General features: G+C 42.2%; 1 protein-coding gene across 1 annotated transcript in view; it reads right to left on the reverse strand.

The window, feature by feature from the left end:
* Window positions 1-17862, reverse strand: part of LOC149857115 (uncharacterized) — a 38965-nt gene extending 21103 nt beyond the window's left edge. The window contains exon 1 of the mRNA XM_090063423.1: window positions 17736-17862. The gene's annotated coding sequence lies outside the window, so the exon portion shown is untranslated. The remainder of the gene's footprint in view (window positions 1-17735) is intronic.
* Window positions 17863-18684: the final 822 nt, after the last annotated feature.

The following is an 18684-nucleotide window of genomic DNA, read 5'->3' on the forward strand; positions in this document are numbered from 1 at the left end:
CTCAGTGGTTCCATGACAAAATGTTAGCTCTTTCCAACTGCAACTTCTTGGCAGTGCAGTAATTTCTAGTGCCATATGTAATATGTGTACAGTTATGCAGCATGCCACAAGTCATGACTCAGTCCCCTAGTAACCCAGATTTTACAAGCAAAAAAAACACTATAGCCAAAGTGAAGAGAAGACCTATCAGTCTTCCTGGAAGCAGAGACTGTAGGATGGTGCCATGGGTAAGATCTGTACATGCTTAATGCAGTGACTGACTGCTGTAAGTTCACAAAGGCCATCGCTGGGATAATAGGGAGCCCATAGAGACTGCCTCCTGAAGTGGGGCCAGCATTACATCCTCTGCCCTGCTGCTGATCTCCCTGGGTTGTTGAAGCAGGTGAATCGTGATGCCAATAGATGCCAACTACCTAAGGACACCTCCTGAACTCCCAGTGTGGACTTTCCTATGACAAACTTGAGACCACATGTCCAGAGCCTCAATTATGTCCTCATGGCTGTACACAGGGCTATGCATCAGTACATGTAGGAGCTGAATGATCTCTTTGAGTAAATGATATCAGGCTTTGACACTGTGCCAGAACAGCAATACACATTGGGTCTTCTAGCACTGCTGGATCAGGAGCTGCAGAACATGGTAGCACTGCTAAATGCTTGCAAGTGAACCAATGAGCATTTAGCAGTGTAAATTTAGGTGCACCATGACTCTGTGCTCCCAACATGAGAGACGAGGGGGGTCTTAGTTTCTAATGAGTGTGGCTGCCTGGGAAGCCAGTCCTTTTTCCCTGTGCTCAGGTGTCCTGGGGAGCCTCCAGAGATGGGTGCTCTTGCAAGGCATACTAGGATCATTGCATGCCAGCCTCTTGGGTGTGGAATGCTGGCAATACATATTCTTGTCATACTCTGTGACACTCTAGTTGACTGGGTACCTGCATGGGTACTCATTTCAAGTTACATTTTTGCAGGGAGACAAGATTTCTCAGAAATTTTTAGTGCTTCAAATGAATGCCTGCCCATCCTCCAAGACCCCTAATCCAAGAACTGTTGCAGACCGCTCTTGAGAAAGCATTACGTCCCAAGTTAGGACACTGGCATTTTAAAGAAGCAGGGAAATGATGGGCTCTGGACTCTATTAATTTTCCTCTTGTATTATATTTGTTAAAATATAAAACACAACATAATTTTATTACTCTGAAGTGTTCAGTCATCCTTCAAAGGTGCAAAACTCTAGGAACCAAATATTTCTGTCACTTTAACGGCCATTTACCCCTTGGTTTTTGCTCATAATCATGCAATTCAGCTTTTGGTTTTCATCTTGACATGCAGTTTCAAAAAACTGCATACATATGGTAACTTACAGGGGGAGGAGAGAGAATCACCTCTGATGGTTCCCAAGGGTGTGACCTATTCTCAATTTGGTGGGATGGGTAGGCAAGAGGGGGTGCTGTGAGAGGGATGCCAGAATTTCGAGCAGATCCCTCTTTCCTCTACAGAGTTAGCCCAAGCCCAAAGTTTTTAACTATATAGTTTTTTATTTATAATATAATCATAAACCTAAATATCATATACATATATTTACACAGTGAACATTAACCAATGAACAAGGTCAAACTCTAAATAACACTATTTACCCATCACAATACAACAATTTCAGCAGCATCAATACAATACAAAGTTTCAATTACAAAATATAATGCATAAACAGGAACAATCTTAATAACATTTATTCCTTGATATAGTCTCTGACCCATGGCAAGGGACAGTCCTCCTTCCAGTGGGGTCCCTTGGGGGGTGTTCAGGCAGCACCATGGGCCCCCTCTCCTTAGGGCCTTGCCTATGTGGGGTGGGGCTGCTCACCCAACCCCCTTCTCTGGGTTTGCCCGCCCCAAACATCTAATCTCCTATGGGACCCAGGGTCTAATGACTCACACTCCCTCAGGTGGTGGTGGTGGTGGTGGTGGTGGTGGTAAGGGCACAGCTTGATGGGGTCTCCTCTGCTGAAGTGCCTCTCCAATCCTCTTCTGTCCCCAATCCCCCAGCCCCCACACGGCTGCCCTCCCACCCCTGCTCAGTACTTTAAAAAGAAGCCCTGGTGACATACCAGCTGCTAGTGGACAGGAGGGCAATCTCTGCTACCCCCCCACTGTCCCACACTGCATGGGGGCTCTTCCATAAGACCTCCTCCCCTGCTCCCTCAGCCCCCCCAAGGCCAACTCTAGCCCTTTAAGAAAAAAAAAAAAAAAGAGCCCCAGGACTCATCACTCCTGCAGCAGCCTTGGGGCATCGGGGGGATCATGCAAAGCCCCCCACATGGCAGTGAAGATTGCCCTCCACTGGCAGAAGCAGCAATTCTGGGTTTTTTGGGTTTTTTTCTTTTTTCCCTTAAAGGGTTGGAGCTGTCCTTGGGCTGGGCACCTATGGGGGGGCTGGGAGGCTCATACAGACCCCCCATGCAGCATGGGGCAGTGGTGGGGCAGCAGGGATCATCCCCTCCAACCCAGCAGCACCAGCTGACTCCGGGCTTTTTTTTTTAAAAAAATGCTGGGAGCTGGGGTGGGCGGGGCAGCCATTGCTGGGCTAGGAGAGTGGGCAGTGGATGGGCCTGGCCTGGCCGAATCCAAATCAGATTCAGCTAAAATCGGTTCAGAACACCAATTCCAATCACTGAATCGAATTGCTGTCCCCTGAATCCACCGAATCCGAAACAAATACTAGACCCTTTGCACAATCCAACTGCTTGGTCTCCCTGCTCGGCCACATAGGAAGGGTAAAGTATCACCCATCTCTTAACTGAGGTGCCCAGTACCCAGTGTGCAGGGGAAAAGTATAAAATCCTCAGAGAGCGACAGAGGCTGGAGCAACAGGCTCTTCCTTGCACTAGGTCTTGGTGCTCTAGGTCATGACCTAGAGCACCAAGTGATATGGTGGTAGTGTTAGATTCTTCTGTGTAAATACTGTACAAACTCATTTGTTTTGTGAAGTCAATTGGTTGTTACCATTGTTGATCTTGTAGAACTTATTTTAATACACACTTTGTTTAACTTTATTCCTGAGTCACGTGTTTATTGGTATACTTGCCCTCCAGAGGGGACTAGGCTGCAGATCAATACCCAGAGAAGTACCCTTTTTGGCCTACCAAAAAAAATATATAAGCTGGTAGGTTAAAAGAGAGGCCTAACAACCCTCTCTATTCTTTAATATAGAGACCCTGCTGGCCTCTTTTGAGACCAAGGGCTTTACAAAAATCCCACCTTCAACTCCTTTCACTTTGTAGGGGAAACAATTGAGGTCCAATTGTGCCCTGAGCTATTAGGCATTTTACTGAAGTAAAAAAACCTAAAAGGGAATGTTATTTCACTCTGTTCACATCCCTGAAAATCCAACACCTCGCCTAAGCTGAATATTAGCAAACAGTGTGCCCCTCTCGTGAGACTGGGCTGCATTTGTAGGAGTGTTGCCAACAGACTTAGGGAAGCAATTGTTCCCCTCTATTCAGCACTGGTGAGGTCACATCTGGAGTACTGTGTTCAGTTTTGGGCTCCCCATTACAGAAAGGATGTGGACAAGTGGGAGAGAATCCAGTGCAGGGCAACTCAAAATGTTGGGAGGTGGGGCACTTGGCTTATGAGGACAGGCTGAGAGAACTGGGTTTATTTAGTCTGGAGAAGAGAAGACTGAGGAGGGATTTAACTGCATCCTTTAACTACCTGAGAGGTGGTTCCAAAGAGGCTGGAGCTGGACTGTTCTCAGTGGTGGCAGATGACAGAACAAGGAGCAATGGTCTCAAGTTGCAGCAAGGGAAATTTTGGTTAGATATTAAGAAAAAAAATCTTATGAGGAAGCACTGCAACAGGCTACTCAGAGAGGTGGTAGAATCTCCATCCTTAGTGTTTTTTTTAAGACCCAGCTAGACAAAAGCGTGGCTGGGATGATATAGTTGGGAATGGTCATGTTTAAGCAGCAGGTTCGACTAGATGACCTCCTGAGGTCCTTACAACCCTAATTTTATATGATTCTATGTTTATAATACACTTATCTTATCTTTGAAACTAAGACAAAAAAACAAACAAACAAACAAAAAAATCACCAAGGAAGAAGCGGAGGCCTATCCACCTTTTGTAATAACGGTTTTTCCGGGACTTGAGCAAAGTGAAATAGGATCACAGCTGGTTCCTTAATAAGCATAGTAGGATCTGGCCCCTAAAATAAAATTGTGCCCTTAGATGGAATCAGAGACAGTGAAGACAAGTGTTGGCCTCAGCCTTATTATCTTATACTGTAGGCATAATATCATGAAAAGCATTTTGTTTGCTGTTATTTTTTTTCTACAACTCTTGGATGCATTTCATCCGATTAAAATCCTACTTTTTAAATGTGTTTTTAATAGTTAATTAAAAATAAACAAGCACTTTCAAAGCAAAATATGCAACATTTTTGCCTCAGGGGAAAATGGGCTCTCTTTCTCCTTCATAACAGATAAGAATTAATAAATGTTTAATAGTTAGATAAGTATTTTTCTCACTGTTTAATGTTTAATGCGTATACATTTATAGGAATAATTTATTGGTCAAGGTTTCTAAAGGATTTGCAACAATTGGTATACTTCCATACCATTTTATATAAACAGAAATGCAATGGCAGTTTATCATGCAGTTAAATAAGAAGTCTAAGTGTGCATCTTCCTGTAACTTCTCAAACATACTCCTGAAAAACTGAAAACATTTTTTTCTCAGTTTTGGTAATGAAAAGTTAAGCATTATGTCAATAATATACTACTAATAGTTAAGTGCTGGATGATAGATAACATGAAATAATATATAAACAGCATTGTTAACAGGTCCATGATATTTAAACGCTTAGGGATTTTTGTGCAGGTTACTCACATTGCATTTCCTCGAGTTCTATAAAACTATTTGTACATATAAACACCATATAATTGTATACCTACATACCATTCAGTTCAACACCTTGCAAAATTAGGTCTTTACTATTATAAACTTTAATAGGTTCTTTGCATAGCTAATATAAAAATTATCTATACTGAGATGTACTACATAAATATAGTAGAAAACTATATATACACACATCTCTTAATAGACTTGCATTTGTCAAAAGTCTTCATCAAAGTAAATAATATGGCTATAATTAAATTTTATGGTTTCTTAAAAAATTCAAGTCACTTTCTAAGCCATCATTTCTGATCTATGATGTTTCTACTTCCAGGTAACTATCTGGATAAAAAAAAAATAAAAGGTCAAACTTTGAACAGAGCCAGGGGGCAGGGCCCCCAAGTCTCTTCTAGTGTTTGAACCTGGACTATTTTACTAGATGTAGGGCCACGTATTGAAGAGCATGACCTAATCAAGTTAAAGCGGGATAGAAACCAGCTATAGAGCTGCTACAGCTTTTCAACCACTATCTTTGTAGCTGGTTGGCTCTTTTTATAGCTTAATAGTAATTTTTTATGGTATGATAATTCTTTTGCATGTAAGGCTGGTCTTACTTCACACATGTGGCCCGTCTACACTGTTTGCACCATTAACTGGTTAATTGCAAGCTATGTAGCATGCATCAGGGACCATAGTAAGTTTGCATTGCAAGAAGCAGTACTAGGATTTCTTTAGAAAAAATAGCCTTGTTATGCTTTGTTTCTTTTAATAAAACATATCTTAAAGATTTTTTTTTCACCTAAGTTCTGAAATTCAGTGCAAAACCTGAAAATGATTGAATTCACTTGTTTTATCTGATTAACAACAAGATAATAGCAAATAGCAGAGAATTTTGCCCTACCTTTTTTGATTTGGAATAATTTTTAACACCTCTCTACAAACATAGTGGGGGAAAAAATACAAGTGCATAAATTCATTCTAAAAATCTTACTAAGTTCTTTTTCTGACACTGCCAGCAATTTATCGTGGCTTCGGTCCTTCTCTTTTTAATGGGAATTCACATTCTATCAGTAGAAACAAGATCAAGCCCCATGTGACAAAGACCCTAGTTAGAAAAGCCCCTGCAATTGCTGGCTGGAGAATCTGGGAGTTCAGGAGTGATGGTGCCTCTTCAAGGGAGTAATCCTCTGCTCAAAAAGAGGCCATTCCCATGAGAGCCAAAAGTAGAAAAGGAGCCAAGAGACCCGCTTGGCTCAACAGAGATATTCTGGAACTTTTGAAAAAGAAAAAAAAGACACATATCAGCAATGGGAGAAAGGATCAGCAACCAGAGAAGATTTCACCTTGGTTGCAAGGTCTGCAGGTATGAGATATGGAAAGCCAAAGCAGGTATGGAGATCAAACTAGCATCCAAAATTCAAAGACAACAAAAAAAAGAGTCCTTCTACAGATATATAGGGGGCAAGGAAATAAAATACAACCCCCAAGCTCCACTATAGAACCCCTACTAAATAAATAGGTGCAGCCCACATTAGATTCCCATGAAAAGGCAGAGCTCCTAAACATTTACTTCACATCGGTATTCCAGCAAGCTAACAGCTGTGCACCTGTCCAGATGCCTAGAGAATATGGGGAAGTCAACATAACATGAAGTCAGCCCCAAACAAGCGAGGGTCTTCTTAGGACAATTGGACATTTTCATGTCCTCTGGACCAGATGACCTCCATCCAAGAGTCCTAAAAAAATGGCTGAACTCATAGCAGGGACTTTGGTGAAGATATTCAAAAAGTTGTAGACCTCAGGAGTGATCCCAAGTGATAGGAAGAGGGCCAACATAGTACCCATCTTTAAGAAAGGGAACAGGGAGGACTCTGAAAACCATAGACCAGTTAGTCTGACTTTGGTCCTTGGAAAAACTTTTGAAAAAATTGTTAAGGAGACCATCAATCACCAGCTTGTAACTGACAAGGTATTAAGAAACAACCAGCATGGGTTTGTGGAGGGTTGATCATGCCTAACAAACCTGGTGTCCTTCTACAGCCAGGTAACTAACCAGCTGGACAAGGGATATAAGGTAGACATTTACCTAGACTTCAGTAAGGCCTTTGACTTTGGCCTCGAATCTAGTTATCCACCCACCTCACCATAAGCTGGTCAGGGCCTGTACCCTCCAGTTTATCTCAGAGCCTTGTAATCAATGAGACGGCCTCATGCTGGGGGGCTGTCTCCAGTGGTGTTCCACAGGGATCAGTGCTTAACATATTTCTTGATGACTTGGATGAAGGGGTGGAATGCTCTATGATTAAGTTTGCTGATACTGCCAAGTTGCAGGGATATGTGAGCACACCAGAGGATAAGGTAAAGATCCAGGGTGACTTACAAGACCAGTTTTATGGGTTGATCAGAATCAGATGAGGTTCAACAGGGAAGTGTCAGGTCCTTCATCTAGGTAGGAAGAACCTGCACCATAACTATAGGATAGGTGGTAGCTGTTCAGAACTGTTACTGTCACAGAATCTGAACGGGACCTGGGGCACAATCAATCAGAAGATGAGTATGACCCAACAGTGCAATCAAGTCAGCAGGGCAAACAGAACTCTAGCATGCATCACCAAATATGCTGCCAACAGATGCAGAGAGATGCTTCTCTCTACTCAGCCCTGGTGAAGCCAATGAATAAGTTTGAGAGGGTGCAGAGAGGGGCCACCTGCATGGTTAGGGGGCTGGAAGACGGACCATATGGAGGAGAGACTCTGGGAACTAGGCTTGTTCAGCCTGAGTAAGAGGAGGCTGAGAGGTGACCTGATAGCCACTTACAAGTACGTCAGGGGGAAGTACCAAGATCTGGGGGAACATCTCTTCAGGAAGGCACCCCTGGGGAGGGTGAAGACCAATGGTCACAAACTAGCAGAGGGAAGATTTAGACTGGACATAAGGAAGAATTTCTTCTCTGTAAGGATAACTAAAACTTGGAACACACTTCTGGCAGAGGTGGTGTGGTCGCCATCCTTGGAGGTGTTCAAGAGGAGGCTGGAACTAGCACCTCTGAGCTAGTTTGAGCTAATTAACCTGTCTATGGCAGGGGACCAGACTTGATGATCTCCCAGGTCCCTTTTGGTCCATTGAGTCTCTATCTCAATTTTGCCATCTGTGTAATTCATATGGATCATTGTGTTTTGAGATGCTTACAAAAAATTCCCATATTTTCATTTTATAATGCAGTATGACTAGTCAGGAACAAGGAACCCATTGTGTTCACTGCTATACAGCGATCAAGGGTATAGTATTATTATTGCTAACACCCTATTCTAAGCTCTCTAGATTGCAGAAATGTCCCTGCACTTCCTAAATAATTCAACACAATATATTAGTAGAAATCTGCCTGGGGCTTCTCCAGAAATGCCTGGTTTTCATGTATTGTGCATGCTGAGCACGCTGCATGCTCTTAACTATTAATCAGTCAGCATTATTGCTAGCATCCAAGGCTAGGGATGCCTTGGTCCTCCTCCTGCAAGATCCAGAGGATGAATCCTTCCACTTTCAAGAGCATGCTTTTAAAGGGAGAATCTTCATCCAGCAATTCCCACCCCTCTATGGGAACAACAATGCAATTCTGCAGAACCTATATGGAATAAATACTTGTCACAAAAAGCCTTTTCCTTTGCACTATCAGGATTGAAAGGATCTTTTGAGACAGAGGAAAGTGCCTTTCCTAATCTGAAAAGAGGCTGCCTAGAGATAGCCCTATCACAATTTATCTGTGGAAAATGCTTTACTATTCATTTCATGAAAAGTCTATAACAAATTCAAACTAAAAGAAAAATTCCAAGCCAGAAACACCTATAAAGGTCAGTCAACAAACTGAAAATATTATAGTGGTCTCACTGTTCACTGGCAGAGAAACCTTGGTTTAATTACCTTTAAACTGCACTTCAGGGGCAGTATAGAGATTGCATTACAATACAGAGGTATGATTGAGTGATGCGAGATTCAGTCCACTATTCTAAAAATTCTAATTACTTTTTAACTTTCGGACTTTTTTATTGAATTTATACTTTTTATGTGGGTTGTGAGTGATTGAATTTGCTATAGTGTTCATTAAAACAAATAATCAGATATATTATCTGCTCCTTTTCCCCCTTGGCTAGGCAAATGACTCAGTTGTTAGAGATTTTGTTTGTTTGTTTTTTAATAAATAATCCTGAAGAAGCAGTAAAACATTCAACTTAATTGTCTTCACAAATCTTACTCAATCTTTTTAATAATGGCATCCCTAGGTGCCAATGTTTCAAAGCCTGCATGTCTTGGAAGAAACAATTAAAATGTATGCAATGCAACCTGTGAATCTTACTAGGGGAATACATCTTTCAGTTCACATATGCATATGTGACAGTGGTATTATATACGGCTGCAATATTATCACACATAATAAGGATAAGCCACTGTAACCATTTCTTTGCACTACAATAATAAGACAGCAACTATACCTTCCAAAAGCAATTGGGCAAAATATTCAAAGATGTTCCAAAATATTCCAGAATAAATATTCATTCTGTGAAAATTCTTAAATTCACAGTGACAAATATCTAAATTTTGGGCCTGTGCGCCCCAGATCCTGACAACCAAGCACTTAACTCGCTGCTTATTCAGGAAAGTAAAATCTCTGCTACCAAACCTGGACACTATACAACAGCATGTATGTAATAATTATGATTTTCTAGAGGGTTCATCGTGGTATATAGAGACTGAATTCTTAGCACATGTGATCTAGAACTAAAAGAGAAGACAATGAACTCAATTTTAGTCTGGCGCGGGCATGCCATGCTGCTTTTAATGTGTGCTAAGCCTGCTAAAATAGATGCTGAAGGTGCAGACAGACGTGACAAAAGTTATGGCTGCAGACTTCATGGCAAACGTGAGTGCATGGATCCAGACCACTTTAAAGGAGTCCTATCCTGTAAAAATCTGAGCCCTCATTCAGATGGAAGTGCTTTAGAACAGAACATACTTTGTAACTTGTGTCTGCAGAGTTTCCAGCCTGTTGCTGTTTTCAGAATGGGAGGAGGGGAAAGGGAATGGAAGGAGTTTGGTCTGGGTTTTTTTCAGTTTTTTCTTGAGGGTGGAGTGGGTGGATTGGAGCCCTGCCCGAAATGGGGGGTTCCAACCCAGCCTCCAGCAACCCCAAGAATGAACTCCCTCTGCTCCTTTCCCTCCACCCATTCTGAAAACAACATCATGGCTAGGAGGGGGAGTAGTGTTGCTATGGAGACTGGGATGCAGGCTTGCAGCAAGCATCTGGAATCCCCAGCTCTGACTGAACAGTGAACTTCCATTTGGTCCAGGGGATCATTGCAACACATAGCACTTCCTGCAAAGCACTATGAGTTGCTTTTCTGTCTGTGCCCCAAGCTTAAACTTGAAAACCTTGTTTCACACTGAAGTACACACTGCCTTGTCTAAAATAGCCATTACACATTCTAAACATATATCATACTTGTATAACAAACAGTCCATCTGTCTGTTTGCCTGTAATATTCTTGCAGCACTCTGATTGGTTAGTGAATAACCAGAGTGTGGAGAGGTGCCATGATGGGTGGGATGGAGGGGATGGAGCAGGGTGGCAAGGCCAGTGCCACTGGTGTCATCCCCCACTCCATGCCTGCCATCATGGCGATGCTCCACCACCTCTGGAGGAGCAGATCCAGGGGGCGGGGGGCACCAGGACAGCGGTGCTGGAGGTGGTACTGGTACATGGAGACAGAGAGACAGTGGGGCAAGCTTCCCCCCCACACTCCTGGGAAGTGGCAACAGTGCCGGGTGGTGGGTGGCTGCGCTCCATCCCCACCTGCTGCCTCACCCCCTCCCATCATTCTTAATGAGCAACTTGCTAGTCTCCAGATAAGACCCAGTGTCATGGAACCAGACAGAAACACTCTAGGAGGATTCTCTCGCTCCCCTTAAGGTAGCTGGGCATTGGGAAGGCTGTGTGGGATGTTCTGGTAGGAGTGGCCATTAGCTATGGCTCCTTGTGAGGAGAGGGGAAATGGAGTCAAGGGATCAAGCCATGACTGAGAAGAGGTCGACTCCAGGAGATTTTCATTGGAAAATTGATTAGGACTAGGTGGTAGTCCAAATGCAAGATAGGGATATTGTCCATTCTGTTTTACCGTACTCTGTTGTCAAAGCATTTGATTGCTTTTTCTTTTCTATACCTTCTTCTTCCTTATTATAAAACAGCTTTGTTTTTCTGTTACTTCACCACAGTGCCTGGGAATGCCCATTCAGCAGAATGAAGGACCAATAGGTCCAGATTCTCCTGCCTAATACTCCATTTCAGCAATTCTCATCCTGCTGCACATGATAGTCTAGCCAAAGGGAGTGACTTATTGAGGAGGCAACAAGATAGGTTCAGGATAATCTCGTGTGAAATTTCCACCTCCGTATATGTTCCAATGTCACGCAAACCAGGTCACACCACAGTAGCAGACACCCGCATCTTGGGCACAAGTGCTGAAATGTTATGCAGAGGTAGGAGTGTTTGCCTTCTGCCCCACCCTTCAAAAAACATCTGGGTGCACCAGTGAGTAAAAAAGTAGCAAACACCCATGAGAAAGAGGAAACATTTAGAATACTTGGAGGACAGTGCTTTGTTTCACAGTAAACTACTGCCTTTATGTTCACATCATCCTGACAGCCATTTTATTTCATCTCTTGCAATGAGACAGATAATATCACAGCCTGCCATGAAGACAAGGGAATGAGGGGGCAAAAGGGAACCAAAAAAAGAAGTTAGTTTATTGATTTCTTTAGAACTCACATTTTTCCCCCTCTATTGTGAAGGAGCAATTGATGACTTCAATGGAAAGGGGCGTCCTAAATCTATGTTTTTCTCTCTCCTGCCTGTCTTTAGATTGTACTAGGCTGTTCTATGGTAACAGATACTAGAAAATAAGCTTTAAGAACAGTGTTAAAATATTTTATCATTAGCATTAATGATAAACTAGGAATAGTTGGTTCTTTAAGGGAAGTGACTCTGCACTGTTTGCTAATTTTGTTTCCTTTTGTTGTGCTGTATTTTAAAGGGAGTGTTAGCACTTTCCTAATTATACACAAGTGCAAAATAAAACACTCTCTACAATAAACATATAGGGGGACCAGTCAGGGGCCTTCCATTATTTTTGTAAGCTTAAACACTGAACCCAACAGGAGCCTCTGAGTTTCCAAAATGTAGGTATTTTGCATAAGCAATGCTTAGGGGGGTACGGGTGGCATGGAGGGCATGTGCCCCCCCGCCCAGATTGGCTACCACCAAAGCTGTCATCAGCTTCCACAGGCAGTTGCTGCTCACCGCTCGGTGCCATAGTACCTGCCTCCCCCCGCCAGTCTTGGGAGACAGCTGTCATTTATGCATTAATTTTAACTTTTGAACATACTTTAGCAAGCTCAGATTACATCTGTTGCCATGTCCATAAAAGACAGACTTCAAAAGCATGAACTATTCTTTTCATGTGCTATTCCCAAACCAACCAGAGAAGCAAGAGCTAGAAAATCTAGTGGAAGCCAAGGATTGCAAAGAGCTGGAATTTATGGAGCGGCCATCAGTTGATGTACATGGATTCAACTTTGTTGAATTCAATATAGTTTGAAGATCAGGGCCAGCCAAATATCAGGCTTTAATGGTTAAATAAACCTGTATGAGGAAGACAGAACTTCTTGGTTCTCGTCACAGCCTTTTGATTCCCTCTAGTATATCACTAGAATTTACATTTATAATGTCCCTTGGAGCAAAAACAAACAAACACACCCTTTCCTCATCTGACTTCACAGTAGAAACCTAGCAGGTTTCAAGTACTTAGAGAATTCATTTTGTATCACATGGCTTCTTTGGCCCATCAAATCCCCACAGATGAAAGGCCGATAGGAAAAGTGGAATTTTACTTAAATCAAAACCACCAACTTGATGGAGGTGCTCACCCCTTGCTACTTGCTGTTCTCCATACTCCACCCCAACTTCTGTGTCAATGAAGGTCATTGGAGAGATATAAAATGATAAAAATCTCACTTTCTTGTTCTAAGGTAGAAGTTTGGAGCTGAAAATAACAAGCTATACATATATATTCTAGTCTTAAGTGTGAGTTGCCACATCTGTTTTAAATTAATAACTAACTAAGACAACGGTTACATATCTTACTTTAAAACTAAACCGTACGTCAATGAAACACTAACTGTGGAGCCAACAGTCTACAGGATATACAAAGTACTAGGAAATTCTCAATCTCTTTCAGTATCTTGGGAGCTAATGAAAAAACTGACTGAAAATTCTGTAACCACAGTGGCTAAGGGATGAACATAAAACAAATATTAAGATCTTTACAAAGAAAGAGATATGCTAAATACATTAAGACTAATGCAAACATATGAGACCACAAGTCTTCAGAGATCATGCTGACTGAGTCTGTAGCTGCCATTACTTGCCACAGATTATCAAAAACATCTTCAAGGGCTGCCTGGGAGGAAAGGAAGCTACATTGTTAGCTTCACATCTCACTTTTTTCTGTATAAATTTTTATTTTCCCATGCTGTACTATACATTCTACCAACTTATGTACTTGGTTCCAAATTTCATTCACTTTAAACAGACAGACAACCATCCTGTATATTGAATCAATAAAGTTTTCTAGTATAAATTTTACACTAGTTTTTAAAATCATTTGTCTTCTTTTAATGGTTTATAAATTATTACATAAACCAAGAATTCTGTAGATTTGTTTTATGAAACAAAGTCTCGGAGCCTTAGTTTAGCTCGTATTTATGCTTATATAAAGCAAAACTAACAGCTGAAAGTAACAGAATTATATAGGTATAAAATTATTAAGAGCAAAAACAATCAGAATTTTTTCCACTGATATAATGTTAATGAAAAAGTCATTTTAGATATAGAAAGTTTAAGACTAATTCAATGAAACCATAAATGTGCTGGGAAGAGTTCTAATAGAGTATTAATATTTTTATTGAATCAATATGTCTGGACCATACTCTTTTTAAATAAATAAAAATCTGTTGCTGCCATGTTTCAGTAATGAAACTGCACTCATTTATCATATTCAAGCACCATTAAAAACAATCCATTAAGTAGGTATTCTTAAATGACAATAGGTCATTCTTTAACTGAGTGATGTGACCAATAATAATGGCTAGCAGTTTAATGTCCTCACCTGTAAATTAAAAGATGTTTCTTAACAGTTTCTAATCCCTCACCAGATACAGTTATTTAAAAACTATGGATGAGAAGACTGAGGCACAAAGATTATATTATTTGCCCAAAGTCTCTTTCTACTTATGTCCTGGGTATGACTATAAACTGTATCTGAGTGGAAGGCCTGGTAGCAACATGGTGAGGCTACCCATGGCAGGGCAGCTCCTACAAAATGGCAGTGTTGCGATCTCCAGAGTAGGAAAAATATAGGGTGCCTCAAAACCCTAGGCCCCACTGCCTTGTGGGTACTCCTTGGTTGGAGCAAGGCTAAGGGACATCACTCCGACAAACTCACGCTTGTTGAGATGTTACGTTAGGGGTGGGCAAAGTCCGGCCCATAGGTCAAATCTGGGCAGCAGTCCCTGTTCATGCGACTGGGGCCAGTTTCCATGGAGACTCCAGCTGTACTGTGATAACTTATACTTTCTAGGGTCAGAAGGGACCTGAGTAGATCATCAAGTCTGACCCCCTGCCATGGCAGGAAAGAGTACTGGGGTCAAACGCCCCCAGCAAGGTGTACATCAAGCCTCCTCTTGAAGACCCCCAGGGTAGGAGCCAGCACCACTTCACTTGGAAGTTGGTTCCAGACCCTAGCCACCCTGACAGTGAAGTCACGCCTCCTGATATCTAGCCTAAATCTACCCTCTGCCAGCTTGTGACCATTATTCCTGGTCACTCCTGGCGGTGCTCGGGGGAACAGGGACTTCCCCAATGCCTGCTGGTCCCCTCTGACTAGTTTATAACAGGCCACTAGATCCCCCCTCAGCCTTCTCTTGTGGAGGCTGAACAGGTTCAGGTCCCATAGCCTCTCCTTGTAGGGCCTGCCCTGCTGCCCCCGAGCATATGAGTGGCCCTCCTCTGGACCCTCTCCATGTTGTCCACATCCCTCCTGAAGTACAGTGCCCAGAACTGGATGTAGTACTCCAGCTGCGGCCTGACCAGTGCCACAGAGGGGGAGGATCACCTGCTTGGACCTGCTTGAGATGCATCTGTGGATGCATGACATGGTGCGGTTGGCCTTCCTGACCACATCCCCACACCACTGGCCCATGTTCATCTTGGAGTCAATGATGACCCCAAGATCCTTTTCTGCCTCTGTGCTGACAACAGGGGAGTTCCCTAACCTGTAGGTATGGTGCCAGTTGTTCCTCCCGAGGTGCATCACCTTGTACTTGTCTGTGTTGAAACCCATCCTATTCTCATTCGCCCACCCCTGTAACCTGTCTAGGTCCGATTGTAGCCTATTCCTCCCTTCTAGCATACCCACATTCCCCCACATCTTACTGTCAACCCCAACTCAGGGCTGGGGATTCCATGGAGACCACCCCCAGCAGTGCTGACATGCAGCAGCAGCTCCAGCCTCTTCTTGGACACCACTATCAAGGGGATCAACAGTTGACTACTTTCTACTCATCTTTTCCAGCCAAGAGCAGAATTGCAGGCGTCTGCCCTGAGTGTTCTTTATCACTTCTCTAACCAGACTGAGGCATTTGGGGAAAAAAAAAAATTTTGTTTCTAGTACTAAGCTTTGTTAGTAGCTTCTAGAGATGTACCAGGTTTTCTTGGCTGCAAGTGATCCGATATATGCTTGTGGTTAAAATCCATCTCTTACATTAACAGATGGATTTTGCTCCATGTTTGAAGCCTGAGTATTAAGAATGTTTGAATAATGCATTATAATGAGAAGAACTGGGAAAATAATCCAACAGATTTCATGTGCAACAGATATCAGATCCAAAATATCATTTAGATGCCCCTCTATTCCAAAAATTAATATATCACTTTAACTTGCCAAGACTCTGAAATCAAAAAGAGTTACACGCCTAAACGCCTTTTGGATTTAGTTAATTGGTTTTCAATCTTTTCTGGACTGAAGGTACTGTTCATTAGACTCAAGGAACTCCTCAGAAAATGCTAGCTCTTAGCTTTCCCTCATTTTTAAGTGTGGAAAAAAATAGAGCAATTTCTCTGTTGCAAAGAGTTAAGAAAGACTATAACAGGTAAGAATGTTTCTGGTGCTATGGATTCTTCTCCGAAAGCTCTGTGCACATCTCCACAAGCAGGAATGGGCATTCCTCGGGGGCACCTAGCAGCAGAACATATTTGTGCCTCTGCTAGCTGTCCCTAGGAAATGCCCCTGAGTGGTTTCTCTGGCTCATGGCAGCTTGCCTCGGGTGGGGTAGGGAAAGCTGAAGCCAGAACCTGGTCTGGCCCAAGAGGCCTTACCCGGGGTTTTGGGAGCCTCCCAGGGCTCCAGCAGCAGCGACTTGCAAGTGCAGAGCGTGGACAGCAGCTGGAGTGTAGCATCGGCTGGCCAGGCTCCGGTTTCAGGTGGCGCTCCCATCACATATGCTGCACCTCACTTTTTTCTGGCACAGCTTTTTTTGACACCAGGATCTCCTAGTGAAAAAAAAGCCCTGCTGCACTGAAAAAATAGCAGCACAACAAACACCTGCATGTAGACAGCACGTGTGGTTTGTGGTACCACAGACCAGTCTGTGGTGCAGCAAACTGCAAGTGCACACTGATCTGGATGTGCCCTTTGAGTTCATCTTGCAACTCACGTGTAGGTGCTTGCACACTGAATAGTGCTGATATTGCACAGAACCCTTAACAGGTTCTTTTGCCAAACCTGGTTGAGAAGTATTGACATAGGTCAAATTTTTGACATAATACCTAGATATAGAAGACGGCCCATCATTTACTCGTTTTATACTTGGACACAAAACACGAAGCTAAAAAGTAGGACCAGTACAAATAAATTCCTTGTAAAACCATCCATTTGGACTGCTCCCCTATGCTTACATTTTCCTATTACAGCCTTCTCAAATTTATCCCATGTTTACCTTCATCATGGCCCAGATACCCTGCTGTCACAAGTCAGCCAACTTGTCCTCAACAGTTTTGATGAAGATTCATAACTTCCAGCAACGTGCATAATAAGAAGCCCCAAAAAGGTCACCAGGACAATCATACACTCAAATGGGATTGTTCAGCCCCTATATGGTCCATTATTTCATTGTTAATGCACATTGCTCAGGAAGTAAAGAAAATCTTAACCCCTGGGCTAGAAGAGATGGAAGGATGGAATAATTGGCTGCACAACTGTGGCCTTTTGTATAGTGACAGTATGTAGGTCCCCAATATCGACTGTTACAGAAAAGATCAACAAGAAAACAAGAACAATATTGTATACAGTAGGTGAAAAAGGATATATGGCTGGTACAGATTCTATGTAGAATAAATGTCTCACAACACTTCTAAATGCTTAAACCTATATGATTACAGCAACCAAGGGGACTATTATCAGATGAAGAAAAACTCAGTTAAAATTTTGCTTCATAATAGGCTAAAAACAATGCATTAAACATTCAGCTGTTTGTTTAAAGGAAGTGCAGGTTCTTGTAATCACTCTCTCTCATGCAAAACACATAATGTGTGCTCATTGTAACCAGATCTAAATAACTGAGATCACATAAATGGAAAGCATTCAGGTAAATAGAGGGAGAAATGGAAAAAGCATGCATATAAACAAGCAGAAGGTTAGTATTTCCTTTACTGGAGGTATTTCCCAGATAGGGCCTTACCAGATAGAAATGAAACCTTGGCCTATATTTCAGTACATCTGGCACTTCCCTCTTGATACTTCCCTTTGAATCGGGTGATATAGCCTGAGGTTTACCATTCAGGGATGTATTTTATCCCATAGAACACTGAGTTAATGAGCAGATAAAGTATATTTTGCTAGGTTTAGTTAGGCTATGAAAAAGTTGTGCAATAAAGTGATTGGAGCAGGCTCCCCACACATCTGTAGAAGCCCAATAAGTTTATAGAATCCCAGCCTATAAAATCTAGAAAACACCAGAATAAGGTTCCCAAACCAGAAGTCTCCAAAGAAAAATCAGAGAGTAACATAACTCCTTCTTTAAATCAAAATACCCTCTTAAATTAGTTTCATTAAATGACATACATCTGTAGTGTATTGGGAATACTTAGTTTACTTCCATAAATAGTTGGTCACCATTACCATGATTTGTGCTGTACTTTGTGGGTTCCTTATCCTGGGCTTCAGGAAACAGCAAAACAAAGATATTTTGCATCAGAGTGAGCCTCTAATAAGTAGTAATTTTTGTTTGTTAATGATTAGTGTCTTTGTAGACAAAATAATTAAGTCAAGTATTTTTTATATGCCAATGTAGTCTTCACAGGCCCTAAACACTGGTTTCCATGGCACACCTAGCATGAAAGAAGATTACAACATTTATTTTGTATATTGTCATTTCCATAGGAATTAAATAAATACCATCTATATACTTCCTCAAATGATCAATCTTTCTTTCTAGTTGAAACAAAATCTTTCCATCTCTTCCTCAAAAAGCATAACTTCCAAGAGAAGTGGTGCTAGCTCCTACCCTGGGGGTCTTTACGAGGAGGCTAGATGAACACCTTGCTGGGGTTGTTTGACCCCAATACTCTTTCCTGCCATGGCAGGGGGTTGGACTCCATCTGCTGAGGTCCCTTCCAACCCTACAAACT

The sequence above is a fragment of the Crocodylus siamensis genome, chromosome 9 (assembly GCF_052110815.1).
Source record: "Crocodylus siamensis isolate JL-2025a chromosome 9, ASM5211081v1, whole genome shotgun sequence".
In the NCBI taxonomy this organism is placed as follows: domain Eukaryota; kingdom Metazoa; phylum Chordata; order Crocodylia; family Crocodylidae; genus Crocodylus; species Crocodylus siamensis.